The sequence below is a fragment of the Triticum urartu genome, chromosome 7A (genome assembly GCF_056163025.1).
Source record: "Triticum urartu cultivar PI428250 chromosome 7A, HENAU_Tu73, whole genome shotgun sequence".
NCBI classification, from domain to species: Eukaryota; Viridiplantae; Streptophyta; class Magnoliopsida; order Poales; family Poaceae; genus Triticum; species Triticum urartu.
The window spans coordinates 753,086,732-753,109,797 of NC_141879.1; the positions used below are offsets into that span (position 1 = coordinate 753,086,732).

The 23,066-nt window shown below is 46.0% G+C and overlaps 2 pseudogenes across 1 annotated transcript; both read right to left on the reverse strand.

Moving 5' to 3' along the window:
* Positions 1-1,036: 1,036 nt before the first annotated feature.
* On the reverse strand, positions 1,037-8,978 carry LOC125524986 (uncharacterized; annotated as a pseudogene). The gene is made up of 9 exons (XR_015610975.1): positions 7,918-8,978; positions 6,079-7,441; positions 5,429-6,030; positions 4,245-5,199; positions 3,416-3,796; positions 2,674-3,369; positions 1,549-2,557; positions 1,260-1,422; positions 1,037-1,101 (listed from the first exon to the last, which is right to left on the reverse strand). The product of XR_015610975.1 is annotated as an uncharacterized LOC125524986 (transcript).
* Positions 8,979-15,431: 6,453 nt separating this feature from the next.
* Positions 15,432-19,603, reverse strand: LOC147962852 (receptor-like protein EIX1; annotated as a pseudogene).
* Positions 19,604-23,066: the final 3,463 nt, after the last annotated feature.

Genomic DNA, 23,066 nt, shown 5'->3' on the forward strand with positions numbered 1-23,066 from the left:
ACCTGAAACAACTTTCCGTGATCTGGTGCAGAAGCTCTTCATCATTGTTAATTGGTCATTTAACCTGCTTTGAAACACTATCACTACTAACCTCCCTTGAAACACTATCACTACTAACCTCCCTTAAAACACTATCACTACTAACCTCCCTTGAAACACTATCACTAGGGAATTTACAGGACTTGTGCTTTCTTGAAGGCTTGTATTCACTGCAACTTCTCAGCGCCTGGCTTTACAGGTATAACGAGCTCATGCAGCAGGGTTCAACGTATCCCTCGTCTGAAAATTACTAGCGGTGTACAGATTACAGAGCAGAGCCGAGTTTAGTCATGAGCTTGCTAATCTCTCCTCACTCGCTGAATTAATTAACAGTTGTGGTTGCAGGACCAGTGAACCGTTAGATTAATCAACACTTGGCCACGTCCATGCATTCGAGTTTGACGCTGTCGTCTGTGTCGCCATAACATAGTTGAGGCCTGAGGGAGGAGAATTCTTTTCTTCTTAAGCCACATTCAGTTCCATGGGTGTAAACTGAACATTGATTCAGCCCAAACATATATACGTTCTTCTGAATCCAGTTCCATGGGTGTAAATTGCGATGTCACCTCTGTTCTATTCTACATTGCGACAGCCCATAGATTGCATCCAGGTGAAGGCCAAATCGATTGATCATCTCTCTTCTACTGTAAATTGCGATAGCAGATACATTTCCACGATGCGCTTAACACTAGCAGCTGAAACAACTGGAATGAATCATGCTCAACTCAAACACCTGTCATAAATATCCAATACTCTGCCATTATGTTTGGGCATTCTTCAGGTTGCAGAACCTGAAAGGATGTCTGGATAATCACAAAATAGTCTGTTCCCGTGCAGCTACACTACTGGTTCTTCTCTCGACGCATGAAATTGAGCGTATTGTCGATAATATAAGATACAGAACAGTTGCCTTTGCCAAAGACATGCCAACTAAAAGAAAAGCAGAATGAATAGTTTGTCGATCCAACTTTAAATTCATCTTGCAGCATCAGTTCAGCATCTTGTTAGATGTAACCAAGCAGCAGGATGAAGATCTCCAAGGGTGCCCTCTTCCACCTGCTCCTATCAAGATTTAAAGTAGATGAGCTCAGCTTAGTTTCTTTTAAGCATGTTTAACCTATAACCGAGGGATATCATGGTGCTTCCAACATACATTAAATTAATTTAACTGACACTAAATTGATATAGAAAACAGGAAGAGGAAACAAAAAGAATAGTACCAAGTTGATTCAGTGGAGAAGGCGGTCCGATCTCATCTCCTTAGCTAGCTACCATGCACTTTCTCCTTTCCTCGATCCGCTCGTTGTGCTCGGTGCACCTCTTGTTCCTGCTTGTTTTTATCTCCTGAACTTGATGCAGCTACTACTGCTTCCTGTTCCTCCTCTGCAGCCATTGTGCAGGCTAACCAAACAGATGAAATTAAGATGGAATCAACTGCAGGGAATTACAAAAAAAAAAATAGACAAAGCTAGCATACGAACAAACACATTGACACTTGTCTTAATTTACCTCCAGATTCAACCAAGTGCTGGGACAGTATATCCCTCACCCTGACACCATCATCTGCTACATGCCACACTTGCTTGATGCGATTATACTCCTCATCGCTCGGCATTCCTACACCGTCCTCCTCCATATCTATCACTATGTTATGCAATATACAGCACGTGTGGACTGTCCAGTACGCCTCAAGTTGATTATTTGGACGCCACCCTTCTCCCTCCAGGCACTTCCATGTCTCCTTTAACCTTGCCAGTGCCCTCAGCGCGACAGCTGTAGTTACTGAGTTTAGCCTCTTATTGAACTCTACTTTTGAGTCTGAGTCTGAGAGGTTACTCTCCAGCTGATAAGGTGTGAGGAGCCACGGACGAAGAGAGTATTCTTCATTACCAATGATGTATTCCCTGACTGCCGATCCACCACCTGATGATATCTTCAGCTTGCTACCATTCAGCCAAGTACCATTCTCGCAGTACTTGAAGAGATGAGAGTTGTGCAAAGCCGCCATGCTTGACAAATGCACTTGTGGCCGCCACATGTCAATGTCTCTGAACCTCATATCAGGATCAAGGACGGCTTGCATGAGTATGCCTTCATTCTCCTCATGGTCACAGTTTTGTGATCCAAATGTGATATGAGTTGTATGTACAACACCACAGCAGTTGGGCATGCCGTGGACCTTGTGAAACTTACGCTTCATCTTCTCCATTTTCTGGGAAGTGTATGACCAACGCACATGGGGCAGTGCTCGCTCCACCATAGCCTTAACAAAACTCTGAGTTACTAGTGAGGCAGTTGACCCGTTCACACCAATACAGGATCCTGTGGTAACGGGTGAATCACCAGAGTTCAGGATTCTCAGAGCGATGGCTACTCCATCCTGCACTCTTCCGTCAACAAAGGTGAGATTCCAAAAATGGGGTCTTCACCAAGCTGCAGATATAACTGAAGGTGCTTCTTCTCATTTTGTACACAGATTCAAATTGTGCATCCACAATAGAAGATGATAAGGTTCCTGGATTGGAAGAACATTGGTTACATAATCTCGAATTTACAAGGCAAGAGGTAACATATTACTCTAGATTTTTCATACTTGAAGTAAAACTAGCAGAATAGGTACAAAAAGTACTTTCCAACATTCAATCAAGTGCTGGGACAGTGCATCCCTCACCCTCATGGCGTCCTCGTCTGCTAACTGCCTCACTTGCTTGATCTAATTCTCCTCCTCTTTTATCCTCCTCCATGTCTATCACTATGTTATGCAATATACAGCACGTGTCGACTGTCCAGTACGCCTCAAGTTGATTATTTGGACGCCACCCTTCTCCCTCCAGGCACTTCCATGTCTCCTTTAACCTTGCCAGTGCCCTCAGCGCAATGGCTGTAGCGGCAGAATGTCTCCTGTTAAACTCAACTTTGGCGCCTGAGAGTGAGAGGCCATTCTCCAACTGGTAAGGAGTGAGGAGCCAAGGACGAAGAGGGTATCCTGCATCGCCAATTATGTATTCCTTGACTTCCGATCCTCCATCTGATGGTACCTTCAGGTTGCTACCATTCAGCCAAGCACCCCTCTCGCAGCACTTGAAGAGATAAGAGTTGTGCAACATGCTTGACTGGTTCATGTTTCGTTGCGATCCCAATGAAATGTCTGTGAACCTCATATCTGGATCTACCATGGCTTGCATTAGCACGCCATCATTTTCCTCATTCTCATGGTTTTGCGATCCAAATTTGATGTGAGTTGTATGTACAACACTGCAGCAGTTTGGCATGCCATGGACCTTGTCAAACTTGCGCTTGATCTTCTCCACTTGAGCGGAGCCAGGCAACCTGACCCATAGCCTTGATCTTCTCCACTTGAGTTGAGCCAGGCAACTTGATCTTCTCGTGCCTTGCTCGTCCTGCCATAGCCTTAACAAACCTCTGAGTTAACAGCAAAACCGTTGACCCATCCACACCAACTGATGATCCCACAATCTCCGGCGACTCACCGGAGTTCAACATTCTCAAAGCAATGGCCACTCCATCATGGAAAGACAGCACTCTCTCGTCAACAAAGGTGTGGCCTCCTACCATCATATCTTCAGAAAGGGGCACCTTCACCAAGCTGCAGATGTAACTAAAGGTACTTCTTCTCATTTTGTACAGAGACTCAAATCCTTGTGTGCCCACCATACAATATGATAAAGTTTCTGCATGGCAAGAGAAGTACAAAACTGGTTATACATAATCTCTAATTTACAATGCAAGAGCTAACCTAGTATAACAAGAAAGACATGGGGTGCAACTAAATCAGAAAGTAGCTATGCATAAAAGAACCCACACGTACAACCATGTTTTTATGTCATCTGAAACAACTCATAATCATGTGAAACAAAAAATTTATGGAATATATTCAGTCATCAAGCAGCATAAATGGATGAAAGGCAGGAGAAAATGAAACAAAAGTATAATAAGATAAAGCAGCCAGTATTTGAATCTAACTTGCAGTTGCCACTTCTTGTGTATAACACATACCATTTTCTTGGGCTGTCAATTTGTTGTTTCTGTATAATTTCCCGCGATCCATTGTTTGTAGTTGGTGTGCTTCTTGTTCATTGTTTTCATCTCTTCGATCGGATGCTTCTTGTTCCTCCTCTGCAGCGAATGTGTGGACTAACCAAGTAGGTGAAAGATGGAGTCAACGGGAGGGAAAGGCAAATAACTGGCTCACTTGCTCGATGCAATTCTCCTCCTGATTGCTCAGCATGGCTGCACCGTCCTCCTCCATGTCTATCATTATGTTATGCAACCTACAACACGTGTTGATTGTCCACCGCAAATCATTTTGATTATTCGGATGCCAGCCTTCTCCCTGTAGACACTTCCACGTGTCTTTCAACCTTTCCAGTGCCCTCAACGCCATGGCTGTAGCTGCAGAGTGTCTCTTGTTGAACTCCACTTTTGAGTCTGAGATGTCATCCTCCAATCGGTAAGGTGCGAGGAGCCATGGACGAAGAGGGTATCCTGCATCACCAATGATGTATTCTCCAACGTCTGAGCCATCTGATAGCTTCAGCTTGCTACCATCAAGCAAAGTACCTTTCTCGCAGGACTTGAAGAGCCAAGAGTCGTGCAAAAGACTTGACTGGTTCATGCTACTTGATGCTCCAAACCAAATATTTGTGAACCTCATATCTGGATCAACGACGGCTTGCATTAGTGTGTCAGTGTTCTCCTCATGGTCAAGGTTTGGTGATCCAATTTTAAAGTAAGCTCTATGTACAACACCGCAACAGTTTGGCAAGCCGTGGATCTTGTCAAACCTGCACTTGATCTTCTCCATTGCTTGGAAATAGTATGGCCAGTCCAAATGGCGCAGCGCTCGCTCCAGAATAGCCTCAATAAACCTCTGAGTTACCAGCGAGACAGTTGACTCGTTCACACCAACAGAGGACCCTAAGGCAACCGATGTTTCACCAGAGTTCAGCATCCTCAGAGCGACGGCTACTCCATCTTGTAAAGACAACACTCTCCCATCAACAAAGGTGTGCTCCCTTGCCATCATACTTTCAAAAAATGGCACCCTCACCAAGCTGCAGACGTAACTGAAGGTGCTTCTTCTCATTTTGTACACCGACTCAAATCCTCGTGGGTCCACCATACAAGATGATAAGGTTCCTGCATGGCAAGAAAATTACAATATGGTTACATGATACTCTAGGTATGTTAAACTCGAGAAAATGTGCATTGGGAAGCAGTCAAAAGACAAAATACTTAGCAACATGCACTAGGGAGGTACATAATATATCTGGACGAAAAGCAAGAGATAAAATCAAATTAACTTATAAACTGGCAGAAAGAGTGCTCAAACAAATTAAGACAAAGCTTGATGTTTGATTTTCTATACCTTCAAATATGGTAGAGCTGCTAATATTTGAATCTAGCTTGTAGTTGTCCCCTCTCGTGTACAAAACGTACCATTTTCTTGACAGGCTCCACTTGGCTGAACTTGTCCCACTCAGTGCCAGATTGTCCCGCGGCTACCGCAGAGAGCAACCATAGCCTGCAGAATAACTGCAAACTCCTTGCCTTTATGTCTCGCATGTATTCTGGGAGTTTTTCCATGGTGTAATCCTCCAGGAGAAGCCTCTCGAGTGAAGCGATACGCTCCAGCACCTTCAACTTTGGGCAGTTCTGGATGTTAAGCTTCTGCAGATTGGGGATATGGGTGATCCTCTCCAGGTCAGGGCATCGATTCACTATAAGCTCAACAACACAAGGAAAGCTCTCAATGTAGCTGAGGTGCTTGCCATCTCGTTGATATAATATTTTCAAAGAGCTTGCATTGGAGGCAAGGCCTGGAGGAACATGCCTCAGTCTGCATTTACTGAGCACAAGTTTCTCCAAACGACGCATGGCTTGTACTTGCTCCTCCCACTCCCACTCCTCCCATTGCACCATTCCGTCCAAGAGCAATTTATTTAACCTCGGAAATGAAGCTGCTGCCACCTGCAAGAATCCAGTCCCCACATGTTTGATGCATGGAGCACGAGAGACCTGTAGAAGCTGCAGATTGGGGAGCTGGCACAACCCATTGGGAAGTTGTGTGCAACAAGCCAGATCATGAAAAAAAATAGCCTTCAAGTTGTTGAGGGGCACCATTGATGTGGACATCATCCAGCTCGGGAGTTGCTGGCCAGCTTATCATGAACCTTCTCAATTCGTTGCTGCTCTTCCTCAGAGGCACCTTTCTTCTCTTTGATCAATCCATCATCTCCCAGTTTACTTGTGCAGTACAGGAGTAGACTGATAAGATGCATCTTCTCGCCGATCCTAGCATTAGCAGCAAACGAGGCAGCAGATACATTCTCTAGCTCAGTTAATACAAGAAATCTGAGTTGGGAAAGAGTCCCCAATTCGTCCAAACTGCACCAATTTAGTTTCCTCATATTTGTCAGACCAGTAAACCCTCTAGGTACCATACTTGCTTCGGGAAGTGCAGGTAACCTCAGCTGGCCAAGCTTCACAATGCTGTCAGGAAGATTCACCAATTTTGTACATCCACCAAGGTCAAGGAATTGCAACAGTTTCATCTTGCCAATGTTCTCTGGAAGTACAAATATACCAACATTTACTAGTGATAGATACCTCAGGTGCTTGAGCTGATGCAACGTTTGAACCAATAAAGCCATATCTGCAAATTCTATATGCAGAGTCCGCGCTCAAAATTAATCAAGGAATCACCAGGTTGCATCTTAATCTGGATAGTTGAGATCAATGTTCTCACTGATTGCTGCGCCTGTAGAGATTTCCAATCAAGCTCACCTGATTGTGATTGGCCAGTTTCTATAGACAACCGAATAAAGTTTTGTGAACTAAGTTTAGTAAGAATATCATTGTCTCCATCTTGAGCCACGGGTGCTTCATGTTTAGTCATACACTGAGCAAATGAGCGAACAACCTCATGCATGTGGCAAATCCATATATCAGCATACCTTTTATTTGGCTCTATAAGGTTCCTAGATACTAACTCCTTGTAGTAATTTCTTCCCAATTCTTCTAAATCACCAGAGTTTCCATGAATTAATCCTTCGCTTATCCACATTGTCACGACTTGATCAATATTAAAAACTCTACTTCTAGGAAGAAGAGAATAGTATAAAAAGCACTGCTTCAGGTAAGAAGGCATATATTCATAGCTTAAGTATACTGTGTGGTTGAGATCATCGGGCATTTGAGTTGTTGACCATTTAGAATCATCGAAAACCTGCTGCCAGTCACGACGTAGCCCCCCTCTTTCACGCAAGAGTCCTCCCATCACTTTAACAGCAATTGGTAAACAACCACATTTCTGTATAATTTTCTGTCCGATATCCTTTAGCGTATTGATGTGGTCTTCATCTATCTCACTTGAGCATGCCTGTGAACATACAGTACAAGGGACCGATACGGTTAATTAATTACATACAGTACAAGGATCCTCTATGGCACTCAGTTTTACTTCCTCTGTAAACTAATATAGAATGTTTTAGATCACTATTTTAGTGATGCATCTGTCCACTTATCAAGGTATGATTGACTATGTAATAAATACTCAAAGTACATGGAGTACATGCCAAAAAGAAAGGTTATTAATCTATTTACATATCTTTCTCCTACATATGGAAGATTTCTGCAGTGGCTTCCACATGTAACTTACATACTTTATGCCTAGAAAACAATTATTCTAGTGTTGTAGCATATCTCCAGGAAGTCACTAAATTACATGTAATTAATGGCTCATTAATTTGGGAGCATCCTAATATTTTTCTTAATTAACTACATAGTACTGTTAATAAGTAGATGGACATAGATTATTCACTTCACTGAAAGATTAGTATTTAATAAAGTACAGACCTGCTTCTTGAGCAACAACCAAGCATCTTCAGGCGCTAATGTGTCCACATGGTGGTACGGCCTGATAGCTTTCACCCCTCGAGCAACACCTTCATCTCTGCTAGTCATGAGGACTCGGCTGCCTGAAGCAGCAGCATTGACTAAGGGTATTTTCAGCATGTCATCCCATGCTCTATGGTTCCACACATCATCCATTACCAGAAAGGTCTTGTGGTCAATCAATGTGTTCTTGAGGGTTTCGTGAAGGCTGGTCTTTGCACTTTCAGGTGGTTGGGCATCTCCTCCGGCTTCGATGATGGCCCTTCTCAGCAGATCAACATCACTAAAGTTTTGGTTGACGCTCAACCATATCTTTTTGCTGAATTCACCTTGGATTGCCTCGTCATTGAAGACCTTCTGGGCGAGGGTGGTCTTGCCGATCCCGCCGACACCTACGATGGCGACCACCATGATGTCATTCTTGACATCCTTTCCCATCTGCATGATCTGGGCCACCAGTGCTCTTGTGTCTTCTTCAATCTTGTCTCCAACAATAGCCGACCGGTCAAAGTCCCCTACTGTCTCCCGGCTAGGATTACCATGATGAGAAATGTGAACATTGCTGCTATGATCCTCATAGGACCTGAGATTGACAAAGTTGAAAGCAGCACTTCGCTCCTTGATGTAGTCAAGCCTCTTGTTGAGCGCCTTGATGCGGGTGCCGATCTCATGAGCATGGGAGGGATTGCGCATGCAGAAGAGCAAGGGGTTGAAAATCCTGCGTCTAGAGTAGTAGATGATCCACGCTCCCTGGCCTTGAGCTGGCAAAGGTCGAGGATGTCAGTAGCTTCATACATGGCACGCTTGAGCTGCCCCACCCACTCTTGAACAGTGTCATCGGTGATGTTCCTCCTGTCAGCATCAGCCAAGAAGTTTTTGAGGTCCCGGAGCTTGTCGCCCATCTTGCCGATCTCGCCGGAGACGCCCAGCATCGTCCCCACACCATCTGCTGCTAGCTGCGCGAGCATGTGTCCCACGTAGGATGCAAACGCATCCAGCACCATCGCCATTGCACTTGCTGGCTGTTGATGCAATAGTAAAAGTGAGGTAAATTTTAAGTGGTAGCAGGAGAGACAATGGAAGCAAACTTGAACTCCCTAACCAACCGAAGAAATATATAGCAGTTTGATGAATCTACAGTTAAATGTTACTAATCTTGGACACTTTACGCTCATGCTTTAACGGTTTAAGCTTATGTACCGAAGACAGACCCTCACGCTTTAATCTTAACGCTCCCCTGAATTACCCGTCTACAAGTCTGCATATATAGCTTAAGGAATCAGACAAAGAAACAGGCTTCTGACCAATGTCAGCATATATAGCTTAGGCGTTGGTGAAAGACTGAGGCCGAGACCTAGGTTATTTTCTTTTCTTTCTTTTGGGCTTTTGTGGTCTTTGGATATTCCCCTCTCTTTCTCAAGTCGTCGCCTCCTCGGTCTTGCATCCCTCTTTCTCTAACACAAGTATAGTATGGGAGCATCTACAACCAAATGCCTACTTCCCCTTCCAAGGTCCAAAACGTCCACCCGATCAGTGCCTGGTCAAAAAAAAAAAACTTACCCAACTAGACCCCACATTTTCATCCTAAACGCCTAGACTGACCGGCATGCCTTAAACCCGTCTCAAATCTGGGGCAATATAAGGGTGCCCGGTCATGCCAGGACACGCCCGGGCAGCCCATTGGATGCCCACACGGTCCTACTTGTAGCGACTTGACGAGAAGACCTTTGCCGCAACGATGCCATCGTGCCCGCATCAGGAGGAAAGCCGTCGGAGCTAGGCGCGCCGGGGCTGGAGCTTGCCCGCACCACCTACACGAGCTGGTCGAGGCTGCTCGCGCTCGTCTCCTGTGCTTGCTGCGGCATGCCCGTGCCGGAGCACGGCATGCCTGATGTGCATGTGTCACGCCGCCTGCAGGTCACGCGCTCCAGCCGTCATGCTTGCACTGAACGCTGCCCTTAGGCCGCCGGGCTACCCGCGCTCGAGCTCAAGCCGCCGCCGCCACAGCAGTTGCGTACAGTAATACCTACAATATGCACTGAGTTTGGCCTTCACGCCCCAGGCGCATCATGACTATGTTCAGAGTAGCGATTGACAGAGCCGTGCAGAGCGAGATTAAGTGCAAATACAGTAGATTCACACTCAGGGCGATGCCAACATTTTGCAAGCATGCCTAGGAAGCTCTTTAATTAAGGACATCGACAAAGTGCGCCGAGCGTCCTCTGGGTGCAAGACGAGGAGGTCTCGAGAGGAAAATGTAAGGTTGCTTGGAAGCGCAGCACGAAGCCGGAAATATGTCGCGCTTTGCGTGTGCACTTTGCCTACGGTGACTCTCGTGGAGCTGGCAACAACCAGCACGACCTTGGGTGGGCACGGGCACACGTTGTGACAAGGGGGATCATGCTCTCTTCGCGGCCTCAACAATAGTCACAATTGGTAACGACGACATGGCCAGTTAATTTCTGGCACTGCAGCTGGCTGCGTCGTGCCTATCCTGTACTGTTCAACCACTCCTTCAGGAAGAATGTAACAGTAAGGGTTGTGCTGCAGGGGGACAAATGGATCCTCGATCTGAGGCACGGCAACGTGGAAGGCATCGTACGGCAGGTCATCCTACTCGCAAGAGAGCTATGGGAGACGGCGTCGGCGCTCTGGAACCTCAGCGGCTCGGGCTGCTACTCCACCAGCTCGGCCTAGAAGGCACAGCTAGAAGAAAACCGTAACACACCCAGTGTCATGCTACAGTGACTTCACACTAATGGTGCCATGTCATCAAGCTTATTTAAGTCAAATTGCCACTTGATAAAAATCGAGCAAATTTCAAATTTAAAATAAAGTCAGATAATTTATTTCTTTAAATAGTAAAACTAAAATGTTCACAATATTATATAAATTCCCCTGATCATTGCCATGTTTCACCCAACATTATTTTACACACTAATTAATTCCTAGGATTCCATTTCTAAAAATGGTTAGACAACTCCTTTTGGCCCTAAACTTTTTTGTGCACCCTGGTAATAATGTGCTTAATTTATGTGCCAGTTTTCACATTTAACCAAAAGTCATTTAGTTGCTAAGTTTAATAAAAGGAGTGAGGGTGTTAAATAAATAATAATAAAAAGATAAAAAGAAAAGAGATAGAAGCTACAGAAGGAGAGGGAGGCCATGGCCGCTCCCTGGGCTGCATGGCCTCCTCTCCCTGCGCCGCCTCCTGCCACCGCCACCTGGGCCTGGCCTCTTTTAATTAGCTGACTAATTATGTTAGGATTAGAATAGCCTAATTAGCTAATGACATGTGGGACCCACGCCCTAAATAACTTAATTAAAAGCAGTTAAATATCTTTGCTAAAACATGTGACACTGACAAACGGGCCCCACCTGCATTGTTTACCAGTTGATGAGTCAATGGTCAACGGGCAACTAGGCCCCACCTGGACCCCACAGTGCCCACTGCTGGGTACTTTTCTAGGTACACTTAGCTTTTCAGTTAATATATTCTGGAATTTAATTTAATTCCAAGAATTTTCAGAATATGTTTAAAACTTCGAAAATTCATATTAAATAATTCGTAACTTGGATGAGAATAATGTATATATGAAAATTGCTCAAAAAAATTCAACGAATCCAAATATGCACTCCGTTCATCTGTCACGTGCCTCTAGCATGATGAACATGGAACCGTCCCCTCTCTTTTATCTGTCCAAAAAAAATGCCAAACACCGGGAAAACATATTCTGCAACGTGTAGTACCGCGTTAGAACACCCTAGCATTGCATATCGTCGTGTCATGCATGCTGATGCATCTGTTTGCTTTATATTTATTGTTTCTTCCCTGTCTTCTCTCGATAGACGCCGAGACCGACGTGGTTGCCGAGGGAGCGGGACACTTGCGAATTCGATCACAGGGTCATCAGTGAAGGAGGGGGGCACTTGTGAATTCAATCACAGGGTCAGATTAACGAGTAGGGGCCGAGGTGGACGCCATCTGTCTGTGGCACCATTACTCTGTTCAAGCCTCATGGATGAGCATTTTTTCCCCTTCTGATCCAGTTTAATGGTTGCAATCTCGACATAGATTCAGTCCACACCATATGATCCAATCCAAACATCATGTACAAGTCTAAGACTTGCAAGCAAGCAAGATGCCAACTTGAACACATCACCACATCATTTGAAATCAAACATCATCCATGCATAGTTTTCAAACATCATCTGTTCAGCACAGGGACATCTGGGGTGAAGTGGGTTTTTGTTTACTCGGTCGCACGCATCAACATGGCAGCATTGGACCCACACGGACAAACCAGACCGATTTCGTTCGCTCGTTCATGCTGCTGCATTTGCTGGCATGAACAACGGATGGATGGATACGTGGAATCTGATTTTCAGTTTCGTTAGAGGTGACATTGAATGCCAAAAATCAGTTGGTTGATCTTCAAACTCTCACAAAACACTCTGCAAATTGGCTTAAAACTCTCACAGAACAACATATATACTACTAACTGGACGGGCCGAGAAACCAGTTGCTCCTCTGCATTACTCATGGCCAGTCGATTACAACATACAGTATATACTACTAACTGGAACCAATACAATGTAGGAGCACTTGTATAATTTTTCAAACTTTTTAGATTATGAAAATTTCCAAGTCTTGAATTTTTCAAATTCATGAATTTTTTAATTTCATGAATTGTTTTTCTAAATTTCATGATTTTTTCAAAAGTTATGAACTTTAAAAAATAGAATTTCTGTAAGAAATTTTTTTTAAAAAAATAACTTGTTGTGAACTTTTTTCAATTCACAAGCTTTTTTGAGTTGATTGAATTTTAAATTCACAAACTTTTTTTCATGTCCATGAACTTTTTTAGAAATATGTGAACTTTTCAAATTCATGAATTATTTAAACGGTCAAGGGTCAAGTCAACGGTCAACGAGCCAGTCAGTGGTCAGTAGGGTCAAGTCAACAGACCAAACCATGTCCCCTAAAAAATGAACCGATGGCTGGAGCGACCCGAGTGAGCGACCAACTCGCATTCGTGGGCTGGCCCAAAAAGCGTTGCAGTGTTCATAATCAACTCAAAACCAGTTACTCCTCTGCATCTAGAGTATATATTACAATGTAGGAGCACTTAGCTCCAATTTCAGTCCGGCTTCGGACAACCCTAACACCATCCCTGTCAGACACTGTTGCAGCACACCTTGGCAATTTGAACCGTCACAAACACCCAGATTGAACTGTCATCTCTCTGGAGTGCTCTTCTCTAAATAGCTGACATCAAACACATTATCGAGGAAGGAGATTCCCCCCCCCACCTGCCCCCACGTCGTCCTCCTAGGTGACTCGGGTGGCGGCTAGGGTTCCCCCCGCGCCGCCACCCCCTTTTCCCCGTTCTCCCCCGCCGCCACCTGAGGGTCTCGCCCGGATATTGCCGCGGACGCCGGGGAAGGTGGCGGCGAGGCCTCTGACGCTTCGTCCATGGCGGAGGTCTTCGGATCTGGGGCGGCGGCCCTGTTTGGCGAGGCAGCGGCGTCCTCTCGGCTGGCGCCGGCTGCGGGTGATTCTGGCCGGATTGCTCGACCATGCGGGTGGTGAGCCGCCGGCGGGGGCTGGCTGCGGCGCGGAGTTTTCCCCTTCTCGCCGGATCTGAGGTTTGGCTCCCTCCTCCTTGACTCCCTCTGGCCGTCCCCTGCTGCTTGCGTCTCGTGCGCCGGATCTGGAGATGATGTGTGCTCGGTGGTGAGGCTTGGGACTACGGGAAACCGTTTGGTTGGCTTGTCCGGCCCGGCGGCAGCGACGCCTTTGGCGCCGTTCTTCCTCCCTGGAGGTGCGGCCGAGGTCCTCCCCTCTCCACCCTCGTTCCCCTCCCGGGTGAAAGCCCAAAATCTGGCTAGGATTGGGCGGCAACGGCGCGTTTCGTGTCGTGCTCCTCCTTGGAGGTGCCGCCTGGGGAGGGCTCGTGTTCGGGTGAGGTGTGTCAAAGGTCCGAGCTTTGGGCGGCTCTGGTTGTCTGGCGGCGGCGGTTTCGTCGGGATTTGCTTGGCCGACATTGTCCCCGTTCCCCTCAAGGGTGGTGCCCACTGGGTGTGGCGTGTTTGGCTCAAGGCTGGCGGTACGGCGCCTTCGATCCGGCGGTAGGGGATGGGGTTCCCCTTCCCAGCATTAGCAACACGGCCACGGCGGTGGGCTCCCGGTGTTCTTCTTCAACGGCCGACGGGTCTTGCTCCTCGACGTTCTGCGGTCTTCCTTGATGTCCTTGCCGCCCTTCTTCAGCAGCTGCTCCCGGTGGCTTTCCGGCAGTCTACTGGTGTCCTTGGTTGCGGCGGTATAGTGGATGTTGTGTGCTCATTGTCCATGGTGGTGTGCTCTGCGGTTGCTCCTGGCTCCGAGGTTGCCATCGCTTCTGCTCTAGGGTGAGCGCTTCTCAGGTTTGCTGGTTCGATGCCTTTCGATCCAAGGAGAGAGGGAAGGGTCCCTCTGCGGCGCGAGAGGAGGAAGACGCCTGGTTTTCTTCATCCTGCGAGTCAGCCTAGTTCATGCCCACACTCTGTTCTAGCAGGTCTTCATCCTGCTCTGCCAGTCGCTACCTTTGTTATCAGTTTTGCTGCTGTCTTCGGCTAGTACAAGCTATGGGCTCGGTTGTATTTTCCTTTCGTGCTTGTGCGCTGCGTTGAGTTGTAAGCTTCCTAGAGTGCTCCCTTGTATCGTTGGGCCGATGTGGTTTGGTGTATGTTTGTAATGCCTGGCCGGTTGATGGCTTTGTTAATTCAAAGCCGGGCTCTTCGCGAGCCTTCGTTTAAAAAAAAAAAACACATTATCGAGGATAACATACTATGCACAGGCAGGCTTGACGCGAACAGCTACTACAACTGAATCTGTCATGCAATAAACACTCTGAATGACGCACAGGGCCGGCTAGCTATTCTCCCTTCCACCTGCACATATCAAATTCTCAGCTGATGTGGCTGGGTTTGCAGATGTTTTCAGTTGGTGACACCAACCAAATTCTTTTTACTAAAAGGGGTCCAGAACTGTGTCAAGCTAAAGAAACTGAAATTTCTGAATATTTAGTGTTGTACAGACTACAGAGCAGAGGCGACTTAGCCATGAGCTTGCTAATCTCACCTCGCTCAGTTAATTAATTTTTGAGGTTGCAGGATTGGTGAATGCTTAGATTAATCAACACTTTTCTCTCCTCTCAACTGAATCCTTGATTTTGTTTCTGCGAACAACAACAACAACATGGGCGTAAACTGAACATGTAAAAAGGCGACCTCAGGTCTGCTCTCTTCTTTCTCGTGAGATCATGGCAATCTCAGTTCTTCTTCTGAATGTATGAATGAATGAATGAATGAAGTGTTTCGATGTGAATTGGATGGAAGACCGTCGGCAAAAGAAGGCGGACAGCTCATGCCAGCGAGTTTGCTGCAGAGTCAGATCGACGAGGCCAAGGTCGACGGCGTCGTCTGTGTGACCATTACATAGTTGACAAACTTGATGGGATTGCACCTGAGAACTCATTGTAGGACAGGTCCACGGACTCCAAATACTTTAAATCACCGATCTGATTTGGGATTTCTCCCATCAACTGGTTACTTGATAAATTCAAATTGGTGAGCCCAATTAGTAAACTTATCCCCTCTGGAACATGTCCTATTAAACTATTGCTTGACAAATCAAGGTTCACTAATAGCTTGTAGATTTGGAAGTTATAGTCCCGCTTTTGGTCTTTCGTGATTACTGGTATGCTCTCTTCGAAGTTGTAATCCTCGGCAGTGCTCTCAGATATTACTGTCGTCATTGCTTTCAAGTCTGATAGTGACCATGGTATGTTTCCTGATATATTGTTGCCTGATATGTCCAAATTATGAAGGCTAACGATGCAAGTGAGATTGTCCGGAATATGGCCATTGAACATATTGGACCCCAACCTCAAGATCTGCAGCTGTGGCATTTTCTCGGGTAACCACTTTGGTAATCCTCCAGAAAACCTATTGTATGAAGAGAGAAGTGCATATTTCAACCCTGAACTCTTGCTCTAGTCTATTTTACAACCCAGAACTTTAATACCGTCTAAATTACAACCCCTAAGTCTCAAAACCGGTCAGGATTCAACCCTCCCCTCCCTGATGACCGGTTTTGACCTGGGGTGACCAGTTTTGACTAGTCAACGGGTCCAATCAGCATGCCACGTCAGATTTTTTTTTTAAAATTTCAAGAAAAAGTAAATAAAAATCTATAAGATCAGGGGAAAATATAAAAAGGCAAAATCCGAAAAAAATTGTTCGCGAAAAAAGCTAGGGAAAATAAAAGTGATTTTTTTTCTGGAATTTGAGTTTTTGGGTTTTTCCTGGATTTTTTTTTGGAAATTCATTTTTTCCGTGTTTTTCGGAAATTGGATTTCTTATTTCTTTTCCTGGATTTTCTTCGATTTTACAGGTTGTTTCCTTGGAAATTTTGCATTTTTTGCTGATGTGGCATGCTGACTGGACCTATTGACTGGTCAAAACTGGTCAACAGAGAGGGGAGGGTTGAATCCTGGCCAGTTTTGAGAGTTGGGGGTTGTAATTTAGATGGTATTGGAGTTCGGGGTTGTAAATTAGACTAGGACAAAAGTTGAGGGTTGAAATATGCACTTCTCTCTTGTATGAAAGATCGAGGAACTTTAATTGTGACGCACTTTGAAGAAATGTTGGGAATTGTGACGCAACATGGGTGTAAGGGCATCTCCAGCCGGCCCCCCAGGAAGCCCCCCAGGAGCTTTTTTTCAGCGCTGGCGGTCAAAAACGCTCCCAGCCACACCCCCCGGGGCTCGTTTTGCGCCGGTATTAGCGAAAAACACGGCCGGCGCTCGCGAGAGAAACCCAACAACCTGGGGGTCGGCCGGGGGCGCCGGCACTACTTTTTTGCATGCGAAACCCCACACGTCGGCCTCTATCTCCACATCTCTCTCTCCCCCGTCGCTTTCTCCGCCCCTGCCTCCCCTCTCCCCGTCCACTCTTCTCTCTCTCCCCGGCCAAGCACTCCTTGCTGCGCTCCCGCCCGCAGCGTCGCCTCCGCGCCCGGCCGCAGCTCCCGCCCGCAGCTTCGCCTCCGCTCCCGGCCGCAGCTCCCGCCCGCAGCGTCGCCTCCGCGCCCGGCCGCCCGCGCGCCCCGCCAGCCACTTCTGCGAGGCCCTCTGGAGCTACGTGGGACGGCGCAGCCGACGCCGCCACCAACCGCTGCGCCATGGATCCCAACGCCAAGATCGCCTTCGACTTCCCGCCCTACCTCTGCCAGTACAAGAGCGGCTGCATGCACCGCCCGGGCGGCGACGCCTTCGCCCCCGCCGGCACTGACCCGCTCACCGGCGTCGTCTCCAAGGACATCCACTCCGGCCCCTCCCGCGCGCGCGTCTACCTCCCGCCTGACGCCTCCGCTGCCACCGCCGCGGCCCCCGGCAAGCTCCCCGTCGTCGTCTACTTCCACGGCGGCGGCTTCGTGGTCGGCTCCCCGGCCCGCCCCTCCGGCAACGCGCTGCGGGGCGCGCTCCCGCCCGGCCTCCTCCGGCTGCGCCGCCTCGAGGCGTTCAACGGCAGCCACCCGGTGCTCCCCGGCGCCGTGAACCTCATGCCGTACGACGCGTCTGGCAACGGCTTCGAGGGCCCCGTGGACGCCGCGGAGGTCTGCGCGTCCTCGCCGGGCTCATGCGTCGCGCTGGAGCCGTCCTCGCGCGGTGCCTCGGCGACGTCGGGAAGGAGCGGGTGGGGGTGGGGGGGGGGGGGGCAACGACTGGAAGAGATTGGAGCCCCAGAGTAAAATTCTCGCCGGCAGCCCCCCAGGAGGCGAGAAAAATGCCTCCTGGGGAGGCCCACGGCTGGAGATGCCCTAAACCTATTGTTGTTCAAGGCTAGACTGAACATTTGGGAGCCAAACTGATTTGCAGAGTCTGCACCTGAGTCCTTGAAGCATGTCATAACATCTCCTGTTAACTTGTTTCCTGATAGGTCGAACCGTTTCAAACTAGTCAATTGTCATATAGATAATGGGACCATGCCTCTAATTTGATTATTTGCAAGCAACAACTCTTCCAAAAGTGGAGCTTTCAGGTCTGATGGCAATGCCCCTGAGAAAGAGTTTGAAGACATGTTCAAACGAGATATGTTTATTGGGAGCAACGGGACTTGACCCGTAAGCTTGTTGGACCCGACATATATATGGTCAGCTGCCATGTGTTGCAATTTTTTTGGTAACGAGCCATGCAATTTGTTTCCTGATGCCTGCAAGAATGAAGCTCGGGAAAATGTCACCCAAAACTAATTGGGAATAACATCATCAATATTTGCATTTGCAAGAACCAGAACATCAATGTCAGACTGCCATTTGAGCCACTCTGGAAGATGAGGTCCAAGATGGCATGACCGGAAACCTGCGACCTTCAATCTAAATGGAGGAATCCATTTTTGGTTGATAGCTAATTTCAAAGAGTTGTACGATAAGTCCAGGTACTCTAAATTCAATAGGCCTACAAAATCCTCCTCTGTGAGCACACTATTTAATTTATTATAGCTGAGGTCTAAATGCTTTAAATTACCCAAACTTGCGAAATGTTTTTTCAAGAGCACACCACTGAAGTTATTGTAGTTGAGGTCCACAAACTCCAAATTAACAAGTGCTCGAACTCCTATGAGTAGAGGGTCAGTCAACATGTTGTAAGATGCTTGAAGAACACTGAGATTGGCCATGTTCCCAATCCAAATGGGAAGATTGCCAGTCATATTTGTTTCGAGTACTGACAACTGTTGCAATGTATTCCATGAACACCATGGCAATCGATGCATGAACTCATCGATTTTTGCATTAATGTTATTACCATCCAATATCAGTACTTTCAGATCACACAGATCTTCTAAATTGTTTGGTAGCAAACCCTCAAGATTGTTCCAACCCAAGTTTAAGACCTGAAGGGACTTCATGTTTCTTAGTCCACTGGGAATGGGTCCGTCCCAGCCACAATAGGAGAGGTAAAGCTCCTTGAGGCTTGTAATTAAGGTTCCAAAACCAGTTGTGCTTGAATGAAGTGCCAAAGAAGTAGTTATCAGACATATCAAGGACCTCGAGATGTGTGAGGTTGGACTTGGAGTGTAAATTACTAGCAGCCACAGTACTATTAAGGCCACAATTTTTCAAGCGAAGCACTTTAAGAGAAGGGAGCATGTTAACCGTGTGAACCCAATTCCTCACAAAACTAGGATTCACGGTGGTCATGTCCAGATGACTCAACAAAGAGAGGTGTGTCAACCATGCAAGATCCACTGCTTGAAGACCGTCATAATTACCACTGACATCAAGATATTGCAACTTGGAGAGATTGCCAAGTTGGGAAGGTATTGTCCCACTGAAAAGTGCCCACGAGAGGTTGAGATACCTTAAGTTGCCGAGGGAACCCGTGAAAACAGGTATGCTTGTGTCGGTGAAGTCATTACCGCTCAGATCAAGATACCTTAGGTGTTGCAAAGCAGCCAAAGAGGATCTCATCTCTCTTGCCGACAAGGTCAGTGATCTTTTCGTGTTCGGATAGCCGTAGATATCCACGTCGATGTTGCCGAGCTTGAGCTTGATTACATGGCCAGTTCGGTTGCTGCACCAAACCCAAAAAAACCCGGTCATGTAGCTAAGGTTCCCAAAACTGGGAACGGTTTTTCTTTCAACTCTTTTTAGTGACCTGTTTTGAAAATCTTTGAAACTTTTTAAATCTGTGAATTTATTTTTCAAAATGGATGAACTTTTTTCAAATCTGCGAGTGTCAAGGCCTGTCCAAGGCCCAAGTCATTTTTCCTTTTCGATTTTTACTTCATTTTTATTCTTTTTAAACATTATTTTTCTTTTTGAAACTTGTTCCAAAATTTGACATATTGTTTGGAATACCAAAATAACAGTTTTAAGTATTTGTTTTAATTGATTATATAAATTCTTTTCCTTTTTAATATTTATTGAGTGCTTTAAAGAATTTAATTATGATTTTATCCCTTCTTATTTATTATTTAAGTTCAAATTTTAAAATAACATTTTAAGTACCTGTGTAAATTGTGTTTTAAATACTTTTTCCCTTCAAACCTCGCATGGTTGCTTAAAATCACGTTGTTTCTCAAAATCCTTGAAATGGCTCCAATTGTTTTTCATGGTCTGGTATAACCAATTCAAGGCATCATGGCAAATTGTTTTGATTTTTGACAAATTTTGCATTTTCTAGAGTTTCTCGGTTAAAAGAAAGTTTGATAAATAGCCGAACATGTCGCAACTTGCGTACAGTTTCGAAATTTGTTAAATGTTAAAACCAGGCATGGATGCCTACCATGGGCATGCCACCATCTTGCAAAAGTTGTTAAAGGCTGTCCGAAAATAGACCATGTTCAACGGAGGGTGTTCGGGGCCATTTGAAAGTATGTTGTTTTTCCACGTCTATCAAATGGCCCCAAATTTTGTCCACCAACTTCTATGACCAATTCTAGGCATTATACCAACTTTTCTTTTGAATTTTTGACAAGCTGTGCATTTTCTGTTGTTTTCTCAGTAAAAAGGGTCGAGAAATGGTCGGACGGGTCGCAACATGCAAACTTTGTCAGAAGTCATTCAAACCTGGCATGGATGCCTTGTATATCTGTGCTAGGCTACTACAAAAAATTGGGGTCGTTTATCCATGGTCCAGGAAAAACCACCAGTTGAGAGGAGTGTGCTAGATTAGGCCAGTGTCTGGAGAATTTAATTGCTTTCCATGCCATCGAGACCGGGATGGTAAGAATTACTAATTCCAAGCTCTGTTGTTGATATCTATACACAATATATCAGTTTAATTTGGCAATGATAGCCTAGGGCATTGCCCACCACAATCATAGCTCTGCCTAGCTGGTATCTATGTTAACCAAAAGACTGAACTGATGGAAAGGGCTAGGTAATCCACGTATACTCTTCAATACCCTTTTTGATGTGTGGCATGGAAAATCAACGTGTGAATAGGCTCAGAGGTGTTAGGCGACAGGCTGGTCACGCTCATGACCAGGTCAGCGTGGGCGTTGCCCCACGATCATTCCCACGATCGCCACTACTCCCATGTATGAGTCCAGGCTCCCTCCCGCATATACATGTACTCTGTATCTGATGTGACGGCGGCCCGATCTTTCGATGAGAGTGGGGATAATTATCGATTTGGTGGATTTTGACCTTGACGATCCGGCTATACCGTACCCGACGATACGCCTCGACAATCGCTAAACCAATCTCCGATGGTTATTGACCTTGCCGTAGGCACGATCAACCTGAACAACGAGGTTCAAGTTCCTGCAAGCAACCGAAGAACCGGCAAGAACAAAGGTGAATTGCAACTGAAATTGCGGATAATAAACTGAGCACACGAACTAGATGAAAAGTTGGGGTTCCACTGTGGATCTGACAAGGCGGTAGTCCTACACGTCTCGTAGATGCGAATTGTAGCGATGGCTAGACAATACAATAAAACCCGAGTCTAAACCCTAACTTAACCTAGCTATTTATTAAAGCAGATGCCGCCTGGGGCTGATCGGACACCGGTCCGTACGGCGACCGAGTGCTGCACGTAGGAAGTAGTCAAATCGTGTTGGCCCACCATGGCCCAAAACGTGGTGTCTCTTGGTCCATGCAACAAAAATCAATTGGCTTGGGTCTTGTGGCGTCTGCTTCCTGTACCATGGCATGCACGATGGATGGGATGGATGGTGCGGTGTGTGCATGCATGCAAGGACGGTTGAGAGCATGCACGTAAAGAGTGTTGTTCCATTTGGTTTAAAGGCTCCTCTTCAATTGATTGTTTGATCCCTTGGTTCCTGAGTACAATTAAATCAGAACATGAGTGTAATATCATATTCTCGTTAGCTAAATCATATGTACAAAGGAGCGATAGTACCTGGCCATTTATTTGTCTCGCTCGCGCTCTAGTAATAGGACCAGGTGGAATAACTGATGTAGGAGTCGCGGCGGGTGTAACAATAGAAGAGATGTCCTCATCATCCCCCCCTTCTTGAATCGAAGTCGTCCTCGACGGCATCTCATCGTCATCACCCAAATAAGGCTTTAAATCTGCAACGTTAAATGTGGGACTAACCCGAAATTCTGCAGGCAAATCAAGCTTATATGCATTCTCGTTAATTTTTTCAAGCACTTTAAAAGGTCCATCCGCACGAGGCATTAATTTTGACTTTCGTAAATCAGGGAAGCGGTCTTTTCGCAAATGTAACCATACTAAATCACCTGGTTCAAACACAATACTTTTCCTACCCTGACTACCAGCAAGTTTATACTTGGCATTCATGCGTTCAATATTTTTCTTAGTCATCTCATGCATTTTCAATACTAACTCAGCACGTTCTTTAGCATCAAGGTTTACCTTCTCCGAAGATGGAATAGGTAATAAATCAATTGGCGCACGAGGTATAAATCCATAAACAATCTCGAAAGGGCATAATTTTGTGGTGGAATGAACGGAACGATTATAAGCAAACTCTACATGAGGCAGGCAATCTTCCCACATTTTTAAGTTCTTTTTCAAAACAGCCCTAAGCATAGTAGACAATGTTCGATTAACCACTTCAGTTTGACCATCTGTTTGAGGATGACATGTAGTACTAAATAAAAGCTTAGTCCCCAATTTTGTCCACAACACCCTCCAAAAGTGGCTAAGAAATTTTGTGTCACGATCAGAAACAATTGTATTTGGCACACCATGTAAACGAACTACTTCTCTGAAGAACAAATCAGCAATGTAAGTAGCATCGTCACTTTTATGACAAGGTATAAAATGTGCCATCTTAGAGAATCTATCGACAACAACAAATATATTATCCCTCCCCCGTCGTGTTCTAGGCAGTCCTAATACAAAGTCCATAGATATATCTTCCCAAGGAGTGCTAGGAACAGGAAGAGGCATATATAAACCATGTGGGTTCAAGTGTGACTTAGCTTTTTGGCATGTCGTGCAGCGTGCAACATATCTCTCCACATCCCTTCTCATTTTTGGCCAAAAGAAATGACTAGCAAGGATGTCTTCTGTCTTCTTGACGCCAAAATGTCCCATAAGTCCTCCTCCATGCGACTCCTGTAA